At 33.7% G+C, this 8,784-nt stretch overlaps 1 long non-coding RNA gene across 1 annotated transcript in view; it reads right to left on the bottom strand.

The window, feature by feature from the left end:
• LOC110115225 overlaps positions 1-7,078 on the bottom strand; it is a 15,560-nt gene extending 8,482 nt beyond the window's left edge. Inside the window, exons 1-2 of the long non-coding RNA XR_002305314.2 lie at positions 6,919-7,078; positions 6,713-6,774 (exon numbers count right to left, since the gene is read on the bottom strand). This is a non-coding gene — a long non-coding RNA (uncharacterized LOC110115225). The remainder of the gene's footprint in view (positions 1-6,712; positions 6,775-6,918) is intronic.
• Positions 7,079-8,784: the final 1,706 nt, after the last annotated feature.

The following is an 8,784-nucleotide window of genomic DNA, read 5'->3' as shown; positions in this document are numbered from 1 at the left end:
TAATTTAAATAATAAATTTTAATTAATTTAATTAACAATAAATTTTAGTTAATTTAATTTATTTATATTAAAATTAATTAAACTTTTTCTCACTTGTCTCTCTCTCCATATAACCTCTCTCTCCCCCCTTATATCTCTCTCTCTCTCTCTCTCTCTCCGTCTCTCGTGCATCTCTCTCCTCACTCCTCTCTCATCCTAAGGTGAGGGAAATATGCCAAAAATTTTGACTAATTGTTTGTTTTTTTTGGAAATATTTATTTCTCTCTAGCTCTATTTTTCTCTCATGTTTGAGCTGAATGCGCCAAACAAAATAGCGCATTCAGAATGCCCTATTTCTTTTGGAGCATTCTAAACGCGCTATTTTATTTGGCAAATTTGCTCCTTTTTAAATTTTGTATTAAGCATGCTCATTTTGCTAATTTTGAGAATTAAGCTACTCATATATAAAATTTGTCCTTAAAAAATGGAAACTAAAAGTATTATTCATTTGGCTAATATATATATTCAACTTAAATTTAATTTATACATAATTAATTAAGTATTTTTCTTATTTTAAAAAAAAGCCAACATCTAATATGCCCATTCCCAAGCCATATGCATCGCTCTCCAGATCATACCCGCCTCACTTGCTCCTGTTCATCTCACGTGAAAGGCCACATGGCCTTTGTCTTAAATATGTTTCTCTTAACTCAAAACCCTTGTTCCTCATAAGCTCTCTCCCAAACTTCACATTTACAAACGACACTCTCTCTCCCTCATTTTCCTCTCCCATCACCACACATTCTCTTACTCATTCTCTCAATCACTTCTCCCTACCTGCTCAGTCTCTATTTCTCCCTCCCTCTCGCAACATCTCGGATTGCCCTAATGCATCTTTTCAAACCTATCCTCCCTTCCGCTCCTGCCCAAGTTCCCAAAAATTTTGACGACAAAGAACCAGGAAGCCATGGAGGAGCTAGACAACGACGTGGTAAGAGAATAACAATTTGTGTGACTTGCAAAGTGAATTTAAAAATTTAAATCAATCCAATAACAAGATTTAACAAATATGAGATTTAAGACAGAATAAGGGAGAAATAGATTTAGGATTATATAGGATTCAAAGTTGTTATTTTTGCAACTCAACATTAAGCTAAATATTGCTTGCATTCTACTCAAATCTAGCTACCAAATAGCCCCTTATCCACTCTCTATCTCTCTCCTACCTTCCTTGTCTCTGTCCCAATCTCCCTCTCTATTTTTTCCTCTTCACTCACTCTCTCTCTCTCTCTCTCTCTCTCTCTCTCTATAAAGGAACAACAAATAGAAAAATAAATAAATAGAAAAAATAAATAAATAAAAAAGTTGTGTATTTCGTCGTTCGCCAAGATCTTGCCCCCAACATTCACTGCAATGCCTCGTGCGATAATATAAATGCAAAACCTCAAATCTCATAAAACCTTGTGTGTAATGCATTTGTCGTGAATAATATAAAACTAGGAATTAAAAAATAAATAAATAAGAGAATAAAAGAAAAAAAATAAAATAAAAACTTGTAAATTCCATCGTTCACCACGATCTTGCCTACAACATTCGTTGTCGATGCCTCATGCAAAAGTATATATGCAACATCTCAAATATCTTAAAATCATGTTTGTTATGCATTTATCGTGATGAGCAAAACTTATGTGTGCTTTTCTTACACAATGAGGAAAACTTGTAGGAGACACTCATGATGCAACGGGTAAGCCTTATACTTGCTTTTTTTAACACATCGAGAAAAAAAAATTATGTTGCAAAATTTCTCGTGCAATAATTATCTTAAAATCATGTTTGTTGCAAAATGAATGCTTCAAATATGCAATAATTATCTTACAAGAACATAACAGAACTAATAGAAGACTTCATAGCTAGCCCATGGGAATAAACAAAACCCACTCAGTACCTCTAGAACTATAAGAACACAAAATAAACTTAATTGGAATGCCAAAAAGAACTACAACAACCCTCTATTTTAAAAATTTCATCGTGGGACATACTAGAACAAAACGTTGACTCAATGTAAACAAAATCTCAACTAATTTAAGCATGTAAAAAAATATTAAATATCTAACTCATGACAGTCACAATCGAAACTATAACATGCACACTTGAGCAAATAGTATGCTATTAATAAATCTCAAAATGAAAAGATGTATGAAAAATGTATGAACAATTGAATCTAAATAAATTAAAAGTTGTCCAATTATTTTAGAAGGCATGCATATATTGATGGGGACATCAGAGCTTGGAAAGTCTATCAGAGGCGTGGCCGCCGATCTACGGCCACGATACGGGCACGATCGTGCCGATGTATTTTTAAGTTGTCATATGTATTAGTATTTTATTATTTTAGGTTTATATTTGCTTTTGTTGTTTTCCGCTTTTACCCCTTACTTAAGGGTGGTCATGTGTAAACCCAAAGGGCATTGTCGTCTTTTATTTTTTAGTCATTTGTATGAGGCTATATATAGCCCTTATGTTCTCTTTTCATGATGAATGAATGATAAAATTTTCCTCGTGTTTGAAATCTTGTGCGAGCTTGAGAGAGAACCCTTGGAGAGGGAATCGTATCACCCACCAACCTTGGAAGAGCCCGAGCTAGTGATTAGTTCTTTGTATTTTGTCTTCCCCCTTCTTCCCTCCACCCTACACCACCGGCCCACCACCCCCCTCACCACTTCAAGCCGTCGGCACGAAAGCCCCATCATCATCCAATTAATTGCTCCACCCTCGGCCGTTGGCTAACACCCAAAACCCCATCTCACCAGACCCCTCTTCCCTTCCCCACCCACGGTCCATCCACCTAGCCGTCGCTTCCTCCATCTCTCCCTTGTTTCCAAATTCGCAATTCCCCCATCACTTATTTCCTATTTTACTTGTTCTCTTTGGAAGGGAATAATTTCCATCATTCCATATCAAATTTGAATTTGAATCATTTCCAAAAATAGAATTCTATTTTTGGAAAGTTTCCAAAATCAAGTTCAAAATTAATTTGATTGGGATTGGAAATAAATCCTAAATCCTATTTAGAGAATTCCCATTAGGAAAGTATTAAACCTTGTTTAATTTCCCCAATTCCCTCCCCTATGCCACCGGCCCCATTCAAGTCCTCATTGGAATTGTTTCCAAAAATCAAATTACTCTTGGAAATAATTCAAATCCCCCATCCTCTCTCTTGGCCGAAATCCCCATCCCCCACCTATTTTTTTCTTCCCAAAAGATAGTATCTCCTATTGGAATTAAATTAAACCCCTCTCCCTCTCTCTTACCCGTTGCCCCTCTCTCTTTCCCTTCATTAATTCCTTTCAATCAAGGGGACTAATTAAGGAGTTGCTTGAATTAAATTCCCTCCACGAAATCTGAACCAAACTTCTTTTCCCATGCTCCCACCCTTGGCCGGCCAGCTCCCTCCTCTTCTCCCCTTCAACTCTCGAGAGAAACTTCTTTCTCTCTAGTGAGTCCTCAAGGGAAGCAACAACGATCGTCGTCGACACCTCAAACCAATGAATGGCCGATCCTGAACTTGATTCTGGATTCGCTTACGACGAACAAGGGAACATCAACATTCTCCACTCCACCTTCGACTTCAACCCGGAAACCGACAACTCTGACGAAGAATACGTGGACTACATCATATTCACACTTTCTGAAGCCGTCGAAGACCAACTTGCCAACGTTCAGTGGCAAATTGTTTCTGGACCCCGACAAGGGTAAACTTATTCCTTATTCATTTATCTTCTTAATCCACTAATCTTGTAGGTGGTGATTGAATCGCAAGGATTCGTGCTTCGCTCTCTGTCTTCGCTTAGTAATCGTAGGAATTGAGTTTACTTTCTATGTTTCTACTATCATTGTTAACGTAGGGATTTTTGTTGAATAGCTACTTAATTTGTATGTTGTTGAAATTCTAAATTGTTTTGATGATTAAAATGCTTAGCATGTGATTTGGCCTAAGCGTCGCTACCCCTCTTATATTTTATATTATCGTTTAGTGGCTAATAGTCTTAATTGTTATTTGCTCTTATCAAATCGTGCAAGTTCTTATCGCATTCATCTAAAAGCATACTTAGTCCCGCATCATATACTCTAAAAAAATAGCAATTAAAAAGGCAACAAATTCAAATCATATTCATTTCGAGAATTGCTCAACAATTTTGAAAAGTAAGTCATCATTTTGAAGTTCACAAAACTCTCTTTCAAACTCAAACTTCAACTCATCAACATGCTATACATTCTCAAAAGGGCTAGCCTGCCTATAGGGTAGGACCGTAAGTCCAACTTTCCAAGTCCAATCCTCAACATCACAATATGATGGCTCTAATAAATGTGCTAGTGATTCAACCTAACATCAACAAACATTCCATGCACAAAAGGCACAAAATTCAAATCATATTCATTACGAGAATTGTGCAACTATTTCAAAAAGCAAGCAATCATTTTGAAGTTCACAAAACTCTCTTTCAAGCTGATACTTCAACTCATCAACATGTTGTACATTCTCAAAAGGGCTACCTGCCTATAGAGCAGGATCGTAAGTCCTACTTTCCAAGTCCAATCCTCAACTTCACAATAGTAGAGTCAACAAGACTTGAACCCTGTGATAAATATTTGCGCGATGATTTTAAAATAATTGTGATTCAAGAGTATTTTTAATTTTTTTCTAGTAGTCTAATCAAGCAAATTTTCATCATCGCATATTGTGAAATGTGAATCAAGTAATCGACCATGAATCTAAAATTATCCCATTAGGCAAACATCCACCAGAAAGTTATAAGATCCCCTAAGATGAGGTTGGGTTGATTACCTCTTCTAACTAAGTAACTTTGGATCTATGACAACTCAAGACAATGAAATCATATGATCTTGATCGAGTTCAGCATCATTTCAACCACAATATGCTCTAAGGAAATGGTGCTATATTTTCTATTTTCAAAACCAATTAATGCCTCTATTATAAGCTAAATATTTAGCCCCTAATAACTAGATTTAATCAAAATTTCTATCTCATGATTGAGAGGGGTAATTACCCATAGAGGATTACATTTAAGAGATAACTCAAACAAAATCATATAGTCATCACAAAATAAGAACAAAATATTTGAGTAACGACTTGTTCGATGCCTACTTTATCTTCTAAAAATTTGATCCAAAAACAATCTCATGAAAGAGCCGTGCATAAATTTTATAGCCCACAAAAGGGTATAGTCTCATGTTTCTCATTTTATTAAGGATGTTAGGAAAGGTTCTAAGTTTTGTTTCTTTCATCTCATCCCTTCGCATATCAATAACAAAGCTATATTCACATTTTGTAAATATGTTTGGATCCATAATTTGCCTTTAGCAAAGTTGCATCCAAAATTCCAAATCTCTTTAAGATGGCTTGGAAGTTGAATGGATTGATGAAGTCTCTTTTTCCACCTTCTGGTTGGCATCTTCACCAAAAATGGATGATGCATTTTTATCTAGTTAATTAATTTTGTAATGACCAATGTATGTTGAACTGGATCAGCTGAATTCTGGATCAGCTGAATTCAATCATCAACTTTCCTATGCAGTTGCTCTTTCCAAGAGGCCTTTGCTAAGTTAGATCTTTATATACTTTCTTAATGCATGGCGTTTGTATCACTCCTTATTCTTGATATGAAAGGTCTTTCTCCCTTTGAAGATTCTTTGGGTGCGGGTGCATAATACATATAAAAAAATTTTTTGACCAAAAAATTTCCGTCACATTTGCATGTCATGATTTCTCCAAACTGTCTAACACAACTCTCTCCCAGAGGATGATTCTTAACTGTTTCTTCAAAGTTCAAATGAGTATCTTCTTTCAGCATTTGGACATATCTTCTCCCTCATTTTGGGTTTCAAATAAATATATTCCAATAAGCACTACCTTCTCTTTATGGATACAACTTTTTATCAAAAATAAGGTTAGATAGATTTGGAAATCCTCCTGCTCCTCAATCTTTGAAACATTTGGAATGAAAGCAACATCATTTGCATTGCTAATACCATCAAGCATAATAAAAAAATTTCAGCTAACATTTTATCAGAAGCTTACATTTGAATGGAATCATTTAATGGAAACAAAATGTATCAAATCTTAAAGAAAATGAAAGCTTCAAACTTTCCATGAAAGGCAATCAGTATTTTTTAAGCTACTAAAAAATTAGCTTTTTGAATTGTTTTCTTTAGCGGTTTGTCTTTTTATCTAGTAATTTTCTTTTCATATTCTTTTTCTTTCAATTAATGAGAAAGGGTATCCCTATCTTTTTCATTAAAAACAAAAAAAAGATGTAATCATGAAATGCTCTATACTAGAAATAAGTACGATGTTCATCCAATTACTTCATATACTTTTTCATGGCTTAACTCTCATGTGCATTGCACAAGGTTGCCTGGTAATTTTACCACAATTCTTTTAAATTGTGCAATAAGCAGATTGTTGTCTAAACCTAAAGTTAGGATATGTACATCTAAAGAAAATTTTCGTCATTGAATTATATATAAAATTAGATTCCCCCTTCAGTTGACAAAGGAGCACGAATTCGTTCTTATGGTGGAAAATATAGAGTTATATAACCACCAAAATAACAAACAGTAAATCAATAGAAACCAAAATTCAATAAATTGCAACAAAACGAAACGAAAAATATAATCCCGAACTCCGAACTTGAGAGTACCAAAAACATACCTTCATCTTAGACTTCTTCGCCTGAATTTTCTTCAACCTTTTTTCCTTCTCCAGCTTTTCTCCTAATATTGGCCAAGATCGCAGACCACGAATTAAAAGTTGTGTTATATTCCTTTTTTAAAATCACAAGACGAAGAAGAAGAAGAAGAAGAAGAAGGAAAAGAAGAAAAAGAAGAAGAAGAAATCACTCAAGACATGGCTTGTACTTTGGAGATCGAATCTGTGTTGCTTCCTCCTGTTCTCTAAGTTGTTCTTCTTCGACATCTTCTCCCTTCAGGATCACAAACTTCTTCCCCCAAAAAACCCTAAGAAGCCGGCCAAGTTGTTCGTTGCAAGACTTGTGAAGCCTTTAAAATTCAATTAAATACTGAAATATATTTAAATAATTTATATTTCTTAAATTTAAATTTAATTATCAATGACTTTATAATTTTAATTAAAGTCAAATTTTCATTGTTTTTTAAAATAAAATTAATTATTTTAGTAATAAAATTTACAAATAAATTAATTTAATTTAATCATTATTGAATTTATACAATAATTATTAATTTCACATTATTGAAATCAACATTTGCTTACACAAATTAGAACAACATGAATTAACTAATATAAAAATTCAAATGACATTTAATATTTTATTAATTTATAAAAAAATGAGGACATTTAAATAATTTTTCAGCTTACAATTTTATCTTTAAAGATATTTATATTAATTTTTTAAAGATATTTTCGACTGTAAATCTGTTATTTCCACATAAAATACTAAATAAAAAATGAAAATATTTATAATATTTAAAAAGAAAAAATAATGAATTTTGAGGACATTTAAATGAAATTTAGAGGCTAAAAATGATATAAAAATTGCAAAAATAATTAAAATTTTTATAAATTTTATAAGAGGAACCCTTTCTAGAAATTAAGAACGCAGCTCTTTGCCATGCAAAATTAAGAGAAAAAATCAAAATAAATAAATAAATAATCCATTGCTGCCATACGAGAATTTATGAATTCCTCCGATCTAGAAAGAGAATGGCAGCAGACGGAGAATTCCAATTGGATCTCATGATCTCTCTCTATGTTTCTCTCATATAGATCATACAGAGATCAATGAGATCCATTTGGAGTTCTCCATCTCCAACCTTTGTATATAGCGCGCTAATGAACCATATGAACTTAATAGAATTATATAGAGAGCTAATTAAACTATGATTTCATTTGAAACAGTTTTTTTACTGCTTTTAAAAGCAGCTTTTTAGCACAAAAAATTTAACTTTTGTACTAAAAACCTGATTTAATAAGCAGCAAGAAAACCATCTCAAACATATCCTATATCTCTCTCATATCTGATTGTTCATAAGAGTCTCCACAGCTTTATTTATACCATGAAACAGAAGAAGAGAGGAGAGAGAGAGAGAGAGAGAGAGAGAGAGAGGAAATGTTCATTGAATGATCCAACTGCTGCACAGAGTTTCCTTATCCCACATGATTGTTGTGATTATATATAGGGGGGGTTAATATATTAAAAGAGCATAAAGAACTTCTGCCATAACTTCATTGAAAGTTATATATTTCAACATTCTTTTTTTCTTTTGTTGACTGTTGTTTTGGTTTTATTTTAGCTGTTGAAGAAAGGTCATGCACGTTTAATTGGAGGGATTTCTCATAGCCATAGGCTTTAAACCTTTTAAATGTGCTTCGATTCTATTTGAGTGCATTTGGATTCCGATTGGATCGAATTTGGTGTCGTTGAGTTGTCTTTCGAGACGTTCAGTTCGGCTATAAGTTTGCTGGAATCAGAGTTCGAATGGCCCTGAATTTAATTTTGGAAGCTCCTAATGTGAATTTTCCTCAAGATTCGTGCTCGATCAAGATAACTTTTTGATTATATATCAATATTAAATATCGATAAAGTATCCTAATTTTCTTAAAGGCATCCATCAACTGTAATATGTCATTTTTGCACAAAATTATTACGAGCGGTAATCGGAGGTCAATTAGGGTGCACCACGCCAATATACTATGTACGCTTTGTATCAGGTAGCGTGGTGCGTCCTGATTGACCTCTGAACAAT

Source organism: Dendrobium catenatum, unplaced genomic scaffold (assembly GCF_001605985.2).
Source record: "Dendrobium catenatum unplaced genomic scaffold, ASM160598v2 fragScaff_scaffold_110, whole genome shotgun sequence".
Lineage (NCBI taxonomy): Eukaryota > Viridiplantae > Streptophyta > Magnoliopsida > Asparagales > Orchidaceae > Dendrobium > Dendrobium catenatum.
Note: the sequence above shows the minus strand (reverse complement) of the source record. Positions and strands in the feature narration are given on the sequence as shown.